Source organism: Heptranchias perlo, chromosome 6, assembly GCF_035084215.1.
Source record: "Heptranchias perlo isolate sHepPer1 chromosome 6, sHepPer1.hap1, whole genome shotgun sequence".
NCBI lineage: Eukaryota > Metazoa > Chordata > Chondrichthyes > Hexanchiformes > Hexanchidae > Heptranchias > Heptranchias perlo.
Genome location: NC_090330.1, coordinates 45,993,551 through 46,011,022, shown reverse-complemented (window position 1 = coordinate 46,011,022; position 17,472 = coordinate 45,993,551). Strand labels below are relative to the sequence as shown.

General features: G+C 41.3%; 1 long non-coding RNA gene across 2 annotated transcripts; it reads right to left on the bottom strand.

Annotated features, from left to right (window-relative positions):
* Nucleotides 1–3,206: 3,206 nt before the first annotated feature.
* On the bottom strand, nt 3,207–17,353 carry LOC137322521 (uncharacterized). 2 transcript variants are annotated; one of them, XR_010963151.1, is made up of 5 exons: nt 12,435–12,546; nt 11,131–11,282; nt 9,478–9,628; nt 6,844–6,948; nt 3,207–4,066 (listed from the first exon to the last, which is right to left on the bottom strand). It is a non-coding gene; the product is annotated as an uncharacterized lncRNA (long non-coding RNA). The 2 variants fall into 2 exon arrangements; XR_010963152.1 differs by lacking the exons at nt 11,131–11,282; nt 12,435–12,546 and adding an exon at nt 17,293–17,353.
* Between the last annotated feature and the right edge of the window lie 119 nt (nt 17,354–17,472).

Genomic DNA, 17,472 nt, shown 5'->3' with positions numbered 1-17,472 from the left:
AAGATACCAATCTCTTATCCATACAGTAGAGACACGGTGTTGGCTTAAGTCTGGCAGAACTTTCTTCTTCCTCTCCTACTCTCTCCACATGTTGCTTCTCACTGGTGAATAGTGTTTCACCCAATGCCCCTTCCTCAAATATGTTAAGTAACTTCTCTGGAGTGCTAGTAGTGGGGCGAGTGATGGGTATAGGGGATAGGCTGGATGACAAGTGCTGTGTTGTGTGCGAGACCAAGGTGCCACTCAATCCTGAGACCTTCTCTGAGGTTAAACCTACAGGATGAGGAAAGGAAAATATATTACGATACATCCCCAAAAGATTGTATTCAAATTCAGTTAAGAGCATAAGACTGTTTCAGCATCATACAAAAAATTTATCAGCTGTAACCCCAACAAAGCAGACCAATTTGTAGTTTAGAATAGATCAGTGAAAATGCGGAACACTTGCTGATCAGTGGCACTCACAACTCCAAATTCCACCTACACAATACCTTCTGCACTATCTTGTGTGAAGAGGAGCTGGGCATTCTCCTCATGGGGTGAGAATGTGTTCAGAGTTGCCGGGTCCCTGCCTGTACTGGTCCTCTTCAAGTGGTTATGTGCAGTATTTAGCTGCAAGCAAAACACAGAACAGTATTATATGAAGTCATTCAGCACCCCAAACAGCGGTCCTCTGACCACTTCCAGGAGCAGAACTTGCAACTACAATGTGAAAGGTATAATGGAATCTTAACTTACAAAAGGCTTTTGACAAAGTTTCACACAAACATCTACCAGTTAAGCCCAAAGCTGTGGGGATCATTACTTTGGTTGCAGTGTGTACCTTATACAGGATGAAAGAAAGCCTTGCATTTATATAGCACCTTTCATGACCTCAGGACGTCATAACGAGCTATACAGCCAATGGAGTACTTTTGAAGTGTAGTCACTGTTGTAATGTAGGAAACAGGGCAGCCAATATTTGCACAGCAAGGTCCCACAAACAGCAAAGTGAAAATGACCAGATATTCTTTTTTTAAAAAAAAAAGTGATGTTGGTTGAGAGATAAATATTGGGGAGAACACCCCTGCTCTTCTTCGAAATAGTGCCCTGGGATCTTTTACGTCCACGTGAGGGGACATATAGGGCCTTGGTTTAACATCTCACCCAAAAGACGGTACCTCCGACAGTGCAGCACTCCCTCAGTACTGCAATGAAGTATCAGCCTGGAGTTTTGTGCTATAAACTATAACAAACTATTTATTTTATATGGTCAGTTCTCTCCCTATTTTATTCCTCCTCTCCCAAGCACAATTCTATGAATGCCACAGCACTACTGTGCCTTGCCCAGGTTCTCAGTTACTGCACTGGAGTGTCAGCCTAGATTTTGTGCTCGAGTCTTTGATGTGGGGCTTGAACCCACAACCTTCTAACTCAGAAGCGAGAGTGCTACCAACTGAGCCACAGCAGACTTCACCCAGGCATCTTCGGCAGCACCTCCCAAATCCACGACCGTCACCACATGGGCAGCAAGAGCAAGGGAACACCATCACCTCCAAGTTCTCCTCCAATTCATACACCATCCTGACATGGACCTATATCGCCATTCTTTCATCAGCACTGGGTCAAAATCCTGGAACTCCCAACCTAACAGCATTGAGGGAGTACCTTCACCACACGGACTGCAGTTGCTCAAGAAGTAGGCTAGTTTCTCAGGGCAACTAGGAATGAACAATATATGGTGACCTTTCCAGCGACACCCACACCTGAGAATGAATTAAAATGGCTCTTTTTTGGTGAGACCACTGTAAAGGCCTGGTGGAAAATCTCACTCAGCACTAAAATAGCACAGATCTGGATATATGGATCAAACCGGATTTTCAACTTCCCCCAGTGCCTGCTCTGTTCCTACACCATCAGCCTTAGCAACTAAAAGATCACTTCACTGTACAATACATTTAAAAAACATTCCTCTCCTCAATGGGACAGGACTCCAGCCATGCGAATCATAAGCAATGGTACAGTTTAAAATAGAAACGGTCGCGAAGTTGGCAGAGTAGCCAATGTGAAACCTGAATCAAATTTGGGTTCAGGTCTCATTTAAATGCCGCAGGAGAGCTGCAGGCCTCAAACGGGCACCCTGCTGCAGCTCGCTGGTTGTGCGTAGGCAAGAAATTAGCATTGTCCTATACTCAGCCAGCTGGTTTTGGGGGGGGGGGGGGGGGGAAGGAGGGGGTGGAGGCATTTCCGAGGGGCCCACAAACGGGCTGATAGTGGGCCAGAGTTTTCTGGTGGGCCCAGGAGATGCACTCCTGCCCACAAAAATAAAAACTCAAATTTCCCTGAGCCTTTATTGAGCAGTCTCCAGTAATCCCTTTAAAGGACTGCTGATTAGGCAGCTCAGTGCATGCACAGTGCACCCTCTACCCATTTGTACCCATTTGTACCTGAATTTTGTAATCAGGGTCTGGCGTACGACCCTGACCTCAGCTGACAGGCTGTTCGCCCATTTACAGGCCCGCCTGAATATTGCATTAGGTGGGCCTTGGAGGTCAAAGAAAGGCCGAGGTGCCTAGCCCAATTTTCAACTGCTGGCCACCTGTTTTCCTGGTGCAAAACGGGCAGCCATGAGTTGACTTTCTCCCCCTATGGCTATTTTGAGAAGGTGGTAAACCTTATCATATATACAACAGAAGGTTCAGCTCTTATTTTCAAAACTGAAGGAAAATTTGAGATCTATCAAACAATTTAAAAGTGTACATATACAGCAATGTCCAGAGAGCTTTTGTGGACCAGTTTTGTTTTTATATTAATAAAAGCAAATCAGTGATGGGAACTGGAACACTTTTTCCAATGTGGGAGCTCAGTAATAGGATTAAGTACTCCCAGGTTAGATACAGCATAACTAGAAGCAGAGCAAAACTCCCTCCGTAAAGGATTGCTTGGATTACATTTGCAGAAGCCACTAAACCTGGCAAACAACAAACAAGACACGAGGAAAATTTTCATCTTCACCACTTAGGTGGTAATCTGGTGGAGCAGTTTCCCCACCCCCCACCTTGAGAACCCAGCCAATTTTCATTCCATTTTAAAATGGAAATCAATGGGCAGATGACATGCTCTGCCACATTATTGACCAGGGGGTGAAGATGAAAATTTACTACATAATTATAAGGGCAATCATGATTGACACAGGATCCAAAACAAAATCATTTATTTGAAGGTCAAAACTCTAGTTTTAGTACAAAAAAATCCTCTCCTCTAACATTCATTTTGAAAATAGGACCATTTAATTCCTTGATCTAAGTGTGGACAGTTTCAACATTAAATTTACAAAAATAGAACTTTCACACTGATTCAACCCGGGTGAAAGGCTGGGACAGGAACATTTTGAAAGTTAGAGAGGATTTGCAGTGTTGAATGGGCACAAGAGGTCATTACTTAAGAGTGAAATATTTCTAGTAAGACTGCTAATCGTACAAGAAATCTGCCATGCATACAATTTTTAAAAGACAATAGGCTCTCAACAATGTACCCTTCGCGTTTACGAACAAAAAAACATTAAACTGTTTAAAAGGAAATTACTACTGACAAAATGATTTAACCCATCAGGTTCTTTATCACAATTCCATAGGTTACTTTATTTCCATTTTACAATTTTCTAACATTTTAGACTGTGTATAAAAGAGCTGAACTATACAAATTTAAGCAATTATTTACACTGCCATTCAGAATCTTGTTGCATATTTGCCATAAATTAAACTTTTACAAGCAAGTCACCATTTGCAGCTGTTGCTCCCAAACAGCTGACAACACTGTCAAATCAATTATCTGATTCTCCCATGGTCACATTTGCAAATGCTGCATTCATATTATCTTTCTACTGTAGTAGCAAGTAAATGTTTAGTTTTAGGCAAATAACTTCAGACTCAGTTTCCACATAACATTTTATATAAAAATTAGTGGAACTGATAGTTGATTTAGCATAACAATATAAAGCATTAAAATGTATAGATGAAGGATCTGGGTTGTTCCTTTGATTCCAATGTGTTTCATTTCATCTCTGGGAAGTCAGATTGAATCCTGCCTAAAATAAAATGGGACAAAAGACTTATTTCATGGCAGCTAGCTTCTAAGTAAAATGGGTCTGTGATGTGGCAACCCTGTTACTACTGTGTGTAATTGCACAGAACAAAACTGCCTGTAATTTTGCATGATGTGGAGATGCCGGTGATGGACTGGGGTGGACAAATGTAAGGAATCTTATAACACCAGGTTATAGTCCAACAGTTTTATTTGAAAATCACAAGCTTTCGGAGCTTTCGTCCTTCGTCAGGTGTTTTTCAAATAAAACTGTTGGACTATAACCTGGTGTTACAAGATTCCTTACATTTGTAATTTTGCACTAATTGGTAGTCTTATTAAAAGAGGTCATAAGAAAGGTTGGTGCAAAATGGAAATGCAAGTCTTGTACAAAAGGGAGTGCTCATCTGAGCTGGGAGTTAAAGAACATTGTTTGGGCAGCATAGAGGGAGTTTACTCTGCAACTGGTCCATGTTATACTTGACACTGGGTCCCAAAATGAGATGTTCTGTTCCCCAACACCAACATTGCTGATCTCAGTCAGCACAAAATTTTAACAATGATGCCAAAAAAAATGTTTTAAATGCTTTTAATGAGCCTGAATGAAAATGTGTCCCGTGCTCCCTAATGAGTACATTTCAAAAGTGTAGACTATTAAAAAGTGTAGTTTATTGGCTATGAAGCGCTTTGAGATGTTCTGAGGTCATGAAATGCATTATATAAATGCAAGTTCTTTCTTAGCCCATAATTTAAGAACGTACTCTACTATGTTTCTGTCCTTGGTCTTTCCTAACCAAACCTCTGTGATTAATGTTAATGGACCATGCATCCATATCGTAATTCAGTAGTGAGAACACTACAGATTCTTGGGGTGCCTCTGGTAGGCAAATAGTAAATATGTTCTTGAGGTTCTGCTCACTGTATGAGTGTAGCATACGATTCAGTGTTCCATTAAACCTCTCTACCAGCCTATTCTTATAAGGATAGTAGGGGGTGAATTGAAATTGTTTTATTTGGCACTGCTTCTATAATTGAGTAAATGAGATGAGAACAAATCTGATTAGGCAAAATCTTTCCTGAGACCCAGCTTGTGAACATTTCTAGCAATGAATCAGTCATGACGTCCACATCCATGGATACGAGAGCTACTGCATCTGGATTCCTAGACACATGGTTAATATGTCTTACTGCAATTATATAGGGCCTTGGTGAGACCGCACCTGGAGTATTGTGTACAATTTTGGTCCCCTTACCTAAGAAAGGATATACTTGCCATAGAGGGAGTGCAACGAAGGTTCACCAGACTGATTCCTGGGATGGCAGGATTGTCATATGAGGAGAGATTGAGTAGACTAGGCCTATATTCTCTAGAGTTTAGAAGAGTGAGAGGTGATCTCATTGGAACATACAAAATCCTTACAGGGCTCAACAGGGTAGATGCAAGGAGGATGTTTCCCCTGGCTGGGGAGTCTAGAACCAGGGATCATAGTCTCAGAATAAGGAGTAGGTCATTTAGGACTGAGATGAGGAGAAATTTCTTCACTCAAAGGATGGTGAATCTTTGGCATTCTCTACCCCAGAGGGCTGTGGATGCTGAGTCATTGAGTACATTCAAAACAGAGATCAATAGATTTCTAGATATTAAAGGCATCAAGGGATATGGGGGTGGTGCAGGAAAATGGCGTTGAGGTAGAAGATCAGCCATGATCTTGTTGAACAGCGGAGCAGGCTCAAGGGGCCGGATGGTCTACTCCTGCTCCTATTTCTTATGTTCTTATGCACAAATTCTCCAACTACCACCTGTTAGATATGGAACTATGATATCTGTGCCTACGCAAAAGGTTTGTTGATAATGGCTAGGGAATACAAAAGAGCCTGTTATGCTTATGTGGTTTATTTATACTTTGAAATTGGTCACGTGTCTCACAAAATTTGGCTTTTGAGTTAGTAGGCCAATAAAAGTTCTGTAGCAACCCGTCTTTTGCAAGTTTTACCCTTGAATCCCTGCAAGAGCAATATCATGGTCTACCTATAATAAATTTTATCGGTACATATTCTATTATGTTTCAGGGTGAGGAGATTCATGCTAACGAGTTGCACCAATTTAGTTAAGAGCATGAAAAATACTCAAAGCTTTCCCCTGTAATATTCTATGAAGCAATCATGGTTAACATATTGCTAGAATTTTATGTCTGTCAGCCACTCAATTATGATAGCAATGACAAATTAAATAACTTCAACCATGTAAGCACTGGGTCGACTGTGGGAATATATTAAAGGCATATCTGTCTCTCAAACAAGTGGTCCTGTGCATTGCTGCCACTCCAAAGGAGGTAGAGGAAAGCAAGATTATAGATTTCTTATCTGAGAGTAAAGCGAGTTTCTCAGTATACCAATAGATATCAGCAAGAAATGAGGGAAAATCTTCATACTTTTTGTCACTGCATTTCCACTATACAACTGATGGAAACCTGGATACATCTGCAGCCGAAGTAATGACAAGCCTGTGCCCCACTGCACTATCACAATTAAATGGGTGTTTCCACAATCCAGCGCTCCTGTGGGGAATGGTGCTAGTAAATATTGCATCTCAGAAAATTGTGGGCATGCTGCCAGCAGTTTTCCATCCATTTATTTTAGTGGACAAACAATCATAGGCCGTATGTCTGTGTTTTCCTGAGATGTGCTCCTGGCCATGATTGCCAGATTACAAAATTACTCCATATATGTCATATATTCAGGTTTGTTTTTGAGTTGCCAGCATTTATGAGGCTCTATTACCTTCTGTGACTCTGTTGTGAGCTTCTCCTGGTTTTCCAGGTGTGGCAAGTTCTTGAAGTGACAGCATCCATAAGTTACTTTGTTACTTCTGCATAGGGATTTATCCTGTTTATCAGTGGAGAAAGTAAATTACTCACTTTTAAGCATGGTAATCATATGGCTAAAGGGATAAACCTTATACAATACTCCTTCACCCTGGTTCTACGGTCTGAAAGTCTCTTCCTTTAGTTATTGACATTTGAAACAGCATCCTTCAAGATTTTAATATCAGTGTTCACCCTGATAATCACTATATAGCCCAAAAGGTTTTCCTTCCATAAGCACTGTCAAATTTGGTACGTTAGCAAACAGATAGTGACAGTACCAGAAGTCTCCTGACAGAAAGGTCCTTTGAGGGCAATCTGCTTCTTTGTTAAAGGAGATTGATTAATACATCATGTTGATGGCAAAATTTTCCCAATCAGCATTGAGAATGGCTAATTCCGCAACAAAGGCAGATCCAGAGTTATGTGGGGGACTTTTCCCTGTCCAGTGTGTAACTGCAGAAATTGTTTTGTTTCCCATAATATATCATATCTACCACAAGCAAGAAATGGCTAAGCAGAATATAGTTTTTTTAAATTAAAGAAAATTTGCATGTACATGGTATATTTCAATCGATTTTTATGTGCAGCAAATTGAACTGAAATTCCAATTTCTACTTGTTTAGCTTGTACTACTCGCAATTAAGATTCAGGCTGATTCTTGAAGTGTACTCATTGCATAATGATGAAAGACAACATCCCTGAGGTTGTTTGCCATTCACTACTAACTGGGTCATTTTTTTCATTTAAAGGCAGGTGAAACCGGTTTTATCTGTGACCTAATAGGTGGATAATTAATATTGACACTGCTTCCAATTGGCAGATAGCAAATATTTGAATGCAGTTGCAATCAACAAATTAGGCTTTACTGAATATTTGATGTTATAACAACACAAAAAAGCATGAAATGAGAAAAGGCAATTTAACCCACCAAAACCACTGGTGGTGAGTTGTCTACCTGGACCTAGAGCAATGCAGATTGGAAAGGTTAGAAGAGATAATTAGAAGGGGACAGGAAGAGAACCACAGGTGGTAAACAATATAGGGAGTGATAATGTGGGAGCCTTAAAAATAACATCTGCAAGGGTGCCCATAAAACTCAAAGGCAGACAATTCAAACTGATGTCCTCTGTATACTTTTGCTGTTTGAAAAGTAGGGGAGTTTACCAAGTAAACTTAGGATGTAAATTATAGGCTGGCAACATATAAATATTTTCAGAACATAAAGGATCAACACAGGAGAGACAAGCTGCACCTAAATGTCTTTGTTTCTACTTGGTTTATGAGAAACATTGAGGCAACAATTGAGAATCATTTAAACTAGATAAGTGAGGGAGGGCAGGAAGGAAACAAGATCCCAGGTGAAACTGATCGCAAAGTAGAAGTCAACAGGTTGGTGGAAACACAGACACATACAGGGTCTCGAGATGAGGAAAAGGCAGACACTGGTAAATCTGTATTTACTGCACAACTTCAATATCCAGAGTCCTGGGGAGGTGGTCCTAGCAGCTTTAGAGATATAAATAAATGGAACACCATGTCAGTCACTCAGAGGACTCCTCAGTGACTGCTGCAAGGGGTGTCAGACACAACTGATCACTGAAATCTTCTCTTCTGTTTAACACAGCCTACCTTAGCCACCAGTGCCTTAATTCCCTCTCCCCCACCTTCAAATAAAGGACTAATCCTCAATCCAGTACCCATCCTAGAACATCACAACACAGCAAGTCTCTTTTCCCCCTACATCACCATGCCAATAATAATCACCTGATTGAATAAATCAGCTCAAAATAACTGCACCCTTTCCTGTATGACTCTTAATCTCCATGAATAATAAAGCAGGTCATCAGTATGCACTCTCCTTAATGCAACAAACTCCAAAATGAGAACAAGCCAACCTACTCTTTCCTAACACTCTGCTTTCTCTGGGTGTTTAATTGTGCCTTTCTTTCTCCTAGTCCAGGGCATCTCCTAGGCATAAAATGCTCTCGGGTGCCCCACCCCCCTCTCATGGCAGCTTCCTCTTACTACTGCTGGCTGCATCTCTAGTGCTTCTGCCCGGGCAGCCTGGTGTCACCTCTTTTGTGCCACTGGCGTGGTGCTCTGAGGGGGAAGACTGGATGCCTGGCTTGTGATGCATTCCTAAGAAAAGATAACCTCAGACAAGTTTATTCCAGCTGTCATTATTCCACTAGACCTTAGATCTGTGTCCCCACTAATCAGTGGGATGGCTGCTCTAATGGCAGCTATCTTATCCCAAAAAAAGAGGCCTGCGTCATGCCCCCCAGGGACCGGAAGCCAGTACGCTGGGTACTATCTATTCTGTCCCCTCTTGCCACCAGAGCTGCAGCTGTGCTTCCATGGAGGAAGGAGCACCTACTGATCCCTGTCTGCTTTTTTGGTGAAGGGCTACTGCAGACTCCAATGTTGCTGCAAATGAGGGCTGTAGATTCTAAAGTCGCACCTGTCATTTCCATACATCTCAAGAGACTGTCCTCAGAGCCTGCACGTAAGTGTAATGTTTCTCAAACATTCTTCTTTTCACACGTACCATGACTTCTGGGTTCCACAACTCCGGAACCATTTGCAGCCTTTTCCTTGGCCTCCGCTGGGACTGTGGCACATTCTCACCCACTCCTCCAGCTCGGTGAATCACTCAGTTCCACATCCTTGCTAATTTCTCCTGGGTGAAAGTCTCTGAGCTGGTATGTGGGAGTGAAAAAGCAAGTGACACACCCGGTGAGATTAAAGAAGTAGTGGCAGACAAACACGCAGCAGGATTTTGGCACAGGAACTCATGGGTGGGCTTGCCCTTCACTTCCTCTTTCTTTTCATCATCATCCTCTTAGGTCAAAAATTTGTGATTGGTTTAAAAAGCACTTATTTGCTATGTTACCAAATATCCAATTGATTAAATGTAAAATAGTAGCAAAATAATTTCTTCAAACTTTTCAACTTCTATTTTCTTTCTTTAGCAGGTGAGTATATACAGTTATAAACAACAGCCCAGAAATTGTACAAAGTGTGGGAGCTCAATTCCACCTTAACTCTAGCAGGGGTGTAATTTGGGGCAGAACCTATATCTGCTGGTTTTCCTCCAAAGCAGCCCAGCAAATTACACTTCTGGGGAAATGGACACTTCTATTTTTTCAGCATTTGCAATTTGGGGGGTTGCCAAGCGTTCCTGGGTTTCCCCAGGAATTATGCCCAAATTGCCCAAAAGGACCAGTGGGAACTACATCTGTACATCTGTTGACTGCAGGTGTAGGTCCCTTTCTTGGCCTGAAGACGCAACGGTAAAAGACAATCAAACCCACAAGGACCATTTCTAAGTGGTCCTTCTTTTCCTCCTAAGTGGAAGTTAGAAAAAAGTTTGCTTATTTTCTTCAGCCCAATCCAGGCCTCAGGCCTCCCTCTCTGAACAGCACCCTCTGTTTCCATGGGGTGGACATCTCAGTTGTGCCGCTACAGGCGCAGGTGCCCTGTTGAATTAAATTACTCTGTCTGAAGGGTTTGGGATGGGGTTCTCAGTGGTTCAAAGTGGCAGCTGGAAGTCCCAGCCTGCCACACTTCTGCTGGGTCAATGGTGCCATGGAATTCTTTCCTAACATGTACAACATAATACATAAAGCTTTACATAATTAAAAAAAAACTCTAAATAACTAATTTTAAAGTTTCAAATTTCTGCAAGAAGTTTCCCCACATAGGCCTGCCTTTCAGTCTGTAATCTGTGGCTTGAGTTAGAAATTTCAATTAGCCTGTGTGCTGGGGGTTTGTGGATCCTGTTGACAAAATCTTGATGTATGAAAAAGATGTATCATGGAGTTGTAGTTTTCACCCTAATCTTGTGGGTTTACAATATACAGAATGCACAATGACAATCCATGTCATATGACAAACAGGTAGAAATGTCCAGGAGAGTTCTAACTCTTGTGGAAAAATTCTGTGTGAGAGATGCATCACTGGATTTGCAATTTTCACCTTATTCCTGTAGTACTACAATATTCAGAGTGCCCTGCGACAAGGAAAGCAGAACATTTACAACTAACAACTGTGCGATAAGAGTGTTTTATACAGTTTCAACATTTAAATAAAAATTCTGAACCAAGTGTGTTGTTGTGATGAGGTGTTTTTGTGTTGCTGGGGGGGCGGGGGGCTGCAGTTGCACTTTGGCCTGAGGATGGTTTACGGCTTTGATGCTGACCTTGGACATTGTGACTGGAGTCAGGCAGTCAAGTAGGCCCAGGTGAACGAATATCTGTTCAAGTGTTGGTCACTGAGACTCAGTAGCGGAGAAAACCTCCATGGGCAGTGCTACACCAACAACAACTTCAACAAGAACAACAAATCCTCCATCTGAAGCAAGAGGGAGAAAAAATATCTTTTATAGTCATGTTAGCAAAAGGAAAAAAGGTTTTATAATGCAAATAATGGAAGCAAGAAGATTTGGGAAAGAAAGAGCAAAGCAAAGTTGCTTGGATCTTAGTTGAGTTTTATAATTGGTAGGTAAATAGTATCTTTCGGTATCAGTTATTCATATGATTTATTGTTTCAGTAAATTTAATGTATTACAGAAATGGATATACCATTGCAGCATTTCAGCTGCACTGGAACTGCAGTAAACATAAAAGTATGCTCAGATCCTAATTACCTGTGATAATCATGATAAGGGACCTACTATTTACATTATATATGAGAAATGCTGTCACACATTTTCGGCAGGTTTTGGATTACTGACTATTGAATAAGTTCTTGTTATTCAATGATCTCTCATTTCCATGATTTAAGTTAGGTATTAGTACTGGGTTATTGATCTATACTCTTCCCCATCCCAAAAGTACCCCAATTAATATTTCAAAACTGATTATAAACATTTTTCTCAAGTTTAGTTTAAACTTCTCTCTCAGCCACATCAGCACAATCAAGATGAAAATAAATATACACCTAGGACTCAATGGATATATTATTTATCTAATGGCAGGTCACATCCAGTAGAGTGACAGTTGTAAGGAAGTTATTATCCCAAACCATAGCCTGGTATTTTTGCCTGGCAGGCTTGGTTCTGCCAGCTTGGAGTGCCTTCCCGTAGGCTGGGAAATCGAGCAAGATTCCTATTTGCCGTCATCCCCACTCAAATTAGTGCAGCAACTAATCTTTGTGCCAAGAATGATGCAAAAATTGTATTACAATATTGAAATCTATGGTAATGATTTAATGAATCCCCAATTCCCTCACATGAGTTGCTTTGTGTTTCAGCTTGCCCATATGAAATAGTCAGTGAAGGGCAAGCACATTCTGGACTTTGAAGAAATTAGTTTCTAAAACTTGAACTAATAGGTTTTTGGTAGCTGGAGGTTTTATAGTTGGATTTTTGATTGCTACAGACCCAGTCACATCTATCAGGGAATGCCTGAGGACAACTGCCTTTGGTAGCGCTTCCTTTGCGGGATTCTCTAAAGTACAGGGCATTATTGATGCAACTATATATCCACCCGATCCCCTACACACAATTCCATAGCCTTCATGAACTGCCAGGGGTTACGCTCCACTGGTGTCCAGGTGGTCAATGACCAGCAACACAGGTTCATAAAGGTCAATGCCTGCTTTTATTCAGCAGTCATGATGGCTTCACTTTACGTCAATTGTCTGTGAAAAGAAAGAAAAAGAAAGAAATTCTTAATTTGAGTCAGTTGTATTCAAATTGGTCCTATGCTGAACTTAACTTTTTCACCAATTCACTCTTTCAGCTCTGTTCATCTGTTTAAGAGAAGCAGAGTTGGGATTTCCTGTTCTGCCTTTTAGAAGTTTGAGTCTTAAAAAGGTGTGATTCACATTTAGTTTAGTGTTCAAAGTTCTCTTTTTTGCGCTTTCCACATAATTGTATCTGCTGTTGGTGTTTGCTGCTTTTTATTTTTGTATTGCAAAGCTATTTTGGTAGATACTTTTTCATTAGCTGCAACCACAATGTTTAGTATGGGAATTCCATTTGGCAGCCCAATGGCAGTGAAGAAGACTTGCCAGAAGAAGAGTTCATGTAGAGGGAACAAAAGCAGGTGCAAATGTACTTCAGACATCTGGCACCCTCATCCCAGGATCTGAGTTCTTAGACTTATGCACACCTATTTGGGAATGTTTGAAGAGGCCTGTCTTTGAATCTACATTTTGCAAGAAGGGCCGTCGTGCCTTCTCCTAAAGCCCGACTTTAGTAAGATCTTCAGCAGGAACAGCCCTGCTTGTGAGGGTGAAGGTCACCACAACATAATTTTTTTACAAAACTGGATCCTTCCAAGCGATCACTATTGACATTTGCAGCTTTAGTTGATCTTCAGTCTAGTAATGCACAAAACAAGTGATAAAAGCCTTGTTTGGTATGGGAAATATTTTCATTACTTTCCCATTGCAATATAGGCAACAGAACAAAAGCATGCAGTACTTTTATCAGTTAGCAGGCTTTCTAAAAGTGCAAGGCCTCATTGACAGCACACATGTGGCCAGATAACCCATTAACAATCCCATGGCATATATAAATAGGAAAAGGTTTTCATTCCATTAATGTACAGATGATGTTGGAACACAGGAACAGAATAATGTAAGTTAATGTGCAATTGCCTGGCAGCAGCCGTGATACCTTAATTTTGTGCCAGTCCATTATCCCATTGTTATTTGAAAGCATAGCATGGCTGCTGGAGGAATCAATAATACTCACTCATTCCTAGCTAAGGACCCATTCAGAAACCAGCAGAGGCAAAACACAGATGCAACAAAGCTCACATCTCCACCCAAGTTCTTCTGGAACATACAACTGGTATGCTGAAACAGAGATTCCATTGTTTGGATATTGGAGGGACTGCTTCATAGCCATGAGATGTGTAAAGTTATGGGTTTGCAGTATATTGCATACTTCCACAATCCAGAAAAGGTAAACCAAGCATCAACAGTGCAATCTAGTTACTTAACTGAATGCCTCTTGGATTAACGCTTGATACCTTAGCCTTCCTGGCGGCACTTGATATTATTATAAAAACACCTGATCAGTGTCTGCGTCCTGTTTGAGAGTTGACTGCCACCTCCTCCTCCTCCTCCTCCTCCTCCATCATTAGCCTCTTGGTATTGCAAAGTTGCAGAGCATGCTCCCTAGGAAATGGACATTGACTTGCATGATACAATGTGGGTGGTCACTGATCAGCTGCACATTGATGGAGTAGCTTTCTGCCCACTTCTGCACTTTAAGTTCCTGACCTGGTTATCTGCCAGCAATATGCGCTCTCACACAGAATATGAAGTAGATTCATTGCTAATGCAAATTTGATTCTAAATAACAGTTAATGGGGAAGCTTGTGATTTTCCTGGCTTCATGCACTGTACATGCAGTGCAGTAATCTTGCTCATTTCAAATGGATGCTAAAGGCCAGTCAGGCTATATGTCGTGAACAGATCCCTTAAAATGGCACTGTTCATTTGTTTTTGCTGCCACACACTTGCAACCTGTGGGCATTACTTCAAATGCTCCCCTTTCACTGAGGTTGCTGAAATAGACAAATAAAGAGATACCAGGGATGTTTGCAGGTTCCATTTCAACAGCTGTGTCACCTGTGGCCTGCTTCCATTTCTAACCTGAATTGTTATGCTTCTGGTTCTTTTCAAGTTAGTACAAGGAACATCAGCAGTCAATATGCTGCCCACACATGTTTCAAACTATTGATTGATGCATTCTTCAACTCCTTTTGCACTAACCAGCAACAACAGCATCTCAGGTTTGTCAAATTTCACTACACTGCTGGATTTCCCAACATGCAGGTTATTAGTAGCACAAACCAGCAGACCATGATATTGTGCTTGCAGGCCCAGATGGCCACATGGGCGCCATTAATGTGCAGCTAATCAGTGATCGCCAACTCTATCATCATTTGCCATTCCCAGCACACATAATTACTACCAGCAGGAATATCCAACCTTTGGTCTCCTTCGCTTGTATAAGGAATTTCACATACAATAGCTTGGTACACTAAAGCATGGAATAGGAAAAGGCCATTTGACATTCACATTTCAGGATTTTTGTTCATCTTTTTCTTCACAGAAATAATTCTGCGTTTGAGTTATGCTTAAGAGGCATGTTTTAAAACAAAGTAAATTTGCACAGGTTTAAAATGGCCACAGGCTGCTGGCATTGAAGAATGTGTATTAAAGCCAGACAAGCCAGGATAACCAGGGACATAAAGCAATTCAACATCTCATCTCAAGTGGCCAAACAAATATTCACACTCATTGTGGTGAGGATGTTTCTGTTCATTTGAGCACAGCCTAGGGTTTTTTATAGGGAAAGGGATAGTCGGTTTGGCTGACAGGCCTGCTGGTGAATTCCTACCCAGAAAGGCATCAGGGAGAGAGCCCCACTGCTTCCTGGGACCAGAATTAACAGAGAGAAAAAGGGAACATGGGCAGTCAGGTTTTGAACAGAGGACCGTGAGAGATAGCCTTGGCCAGGAGCTGGAGGTTAGAAATGAAGGTCGTTTTTGCAGTTAGAAGGTGGGAAAGTAAGCTGTGAGGAGGATGCAAAGAGATATTGATGGGTTAATTGAGTGGGCAAGAAGGTGGCAGATGGAGTATAATGTGGGAAATGTGAAATTATCCACTTTGGTAGGAAGAATAGAAAAGCAGAATTTTTTTTTTTTTAAAAGGTGAGAGACTAAGAAATGTTGGTATTCAGAGGGATTTCGGTCCTTTTACATGAATCACAGAAAGTTAACATGCAGGTACAGCTAGTAATTAGGAAGACAAATGGTTTGTTAACCTTTATTGCAAGGGGGTTGCAGTACATGAGTAAGGAGGTCTTACTGCAATTATATAGGGCTCTGGTGAGACCACACCTGGAGTACTGTGTACAGTTTTGGTCTCCTTACCTAGGGAAGGATAGACTTGCCTTAGAGGGAGTGCAACAAAGGTTCACTAGATTGATTCCTGGGATGAAAGGGTTGTCCTATGAGGAGAGATCAAGTAGAATGGGCCTATATTCTCTGGAGTTTAGAAGAATGAATGAGAGGTGATCCCATTGAAACATATAAAATTCTTAAAGAGCTTGACAGGATAGATGCTGAGGGGCTGTTTCCCCTGGCTGGAGAGTCTAGAACCAGGGGTCATAGTCTCAAGATAAGGAATCAGCCATTTAGGACCTAGATGAGGAAAAATTTCTTCACTCAGAGGGTTGTGAATCTTTGGAATTCTCTACCCCAGAGGACTGTGGATACTCAGTCATTGAGTATATTCAAGACTGAGATTGAAGGATATTTGGACACTAAAGGAATCAAGGGGTATGGGGATAGGGTGGGAAAGTGGAGTTGAGGTAGAAGATCAGCCATAATCTTATTGAATGGCAGAGCAGGCTCAATGCGAGTATGGCCTACTCCTGTTCCTATTTCTTATTGTAAACAATTTTACAACACCAAGTTATAGTCCAGCAATTTTATTTTAAATTCACAAGCTTTCGGAGGCTTCCTCCTTCCTCAGGAAGCCTCCGAAAGCTTGTGAATTTAAAATAAAATTGCTGGACTATAACTTGGTGTTGTAAAATTGTTTACAATTGTCAACCCCAGTCCATCACCGGCATCTCCACATCATGACTACCTATTTCTTATGTTCTAGGTAATGCTAAAAACTAGATAGTCAGCCCACAAAAGTACGGTTTATTATTTTTCCCCATGCTTTCAAGGAGATAGGAGAGACTAAGCTAAAAAAATGGAATTTGCTTTGTATCTATGAAATAAAGCAGGTTAACGATTCGTCAGAACTACCAAAGGTCATCCACCTGAAACGTTAATTCTGTGTTTCTCTATCCACAGATACTGCCTAAACTGCTGTGTGTTTCCATCTAAGCTTGGAACACTTATCAAGCCAACTCCTTCCATCCACCAAGAATAAGATAGACCCTCTATCAGTGATTTGATCACATTAAGGGAACGCTCTTCAGAATTTGTCCCAGCCATCACCAAAAGACTGCCCGCAAACTTCCATTTCTATCCACACGAACAGCTCCACGGCTCAACTCCAGCCACATCACCTTCCACAAGTCTCTCTTCCCTGGTTATAGCAACACTGCAGTCGCCATTGAATATGTTACGCAGTGTGTCTAGGTGTACCTGCTTTTAATTGTTCAGAGTTCATTCACTGCAGAGTTTTAAAAGTATCTGCTGTGGTTACTACAATATCTACTTTCAAGCGCAGCCGTTTCAAAATCAAAAAGACCATCATGTCAAAAATACTTGACAACTGCCTTAACGTTAGCGTATTTTGAAACGTCGTAACATCTTACATAACGAGCAGCTAATTTCAGCACAATGACGGAAGGAGATTGAAAATTGAAGTTACTGACCTACTTTCCAAAAAGAAAAAAAAACCCCGCACTTCATCGTGCAGTCGGCGTCAATATGCTGTCATCTCGGAGTGAACCAAGAGCAGGGTGCACCCCTATTCTGTCTACAATTTGTTCATCACCGCACGCATATTTCTCATTGATTTCTGCACCCACCCCTTGTTAATAAATTAATTGCTC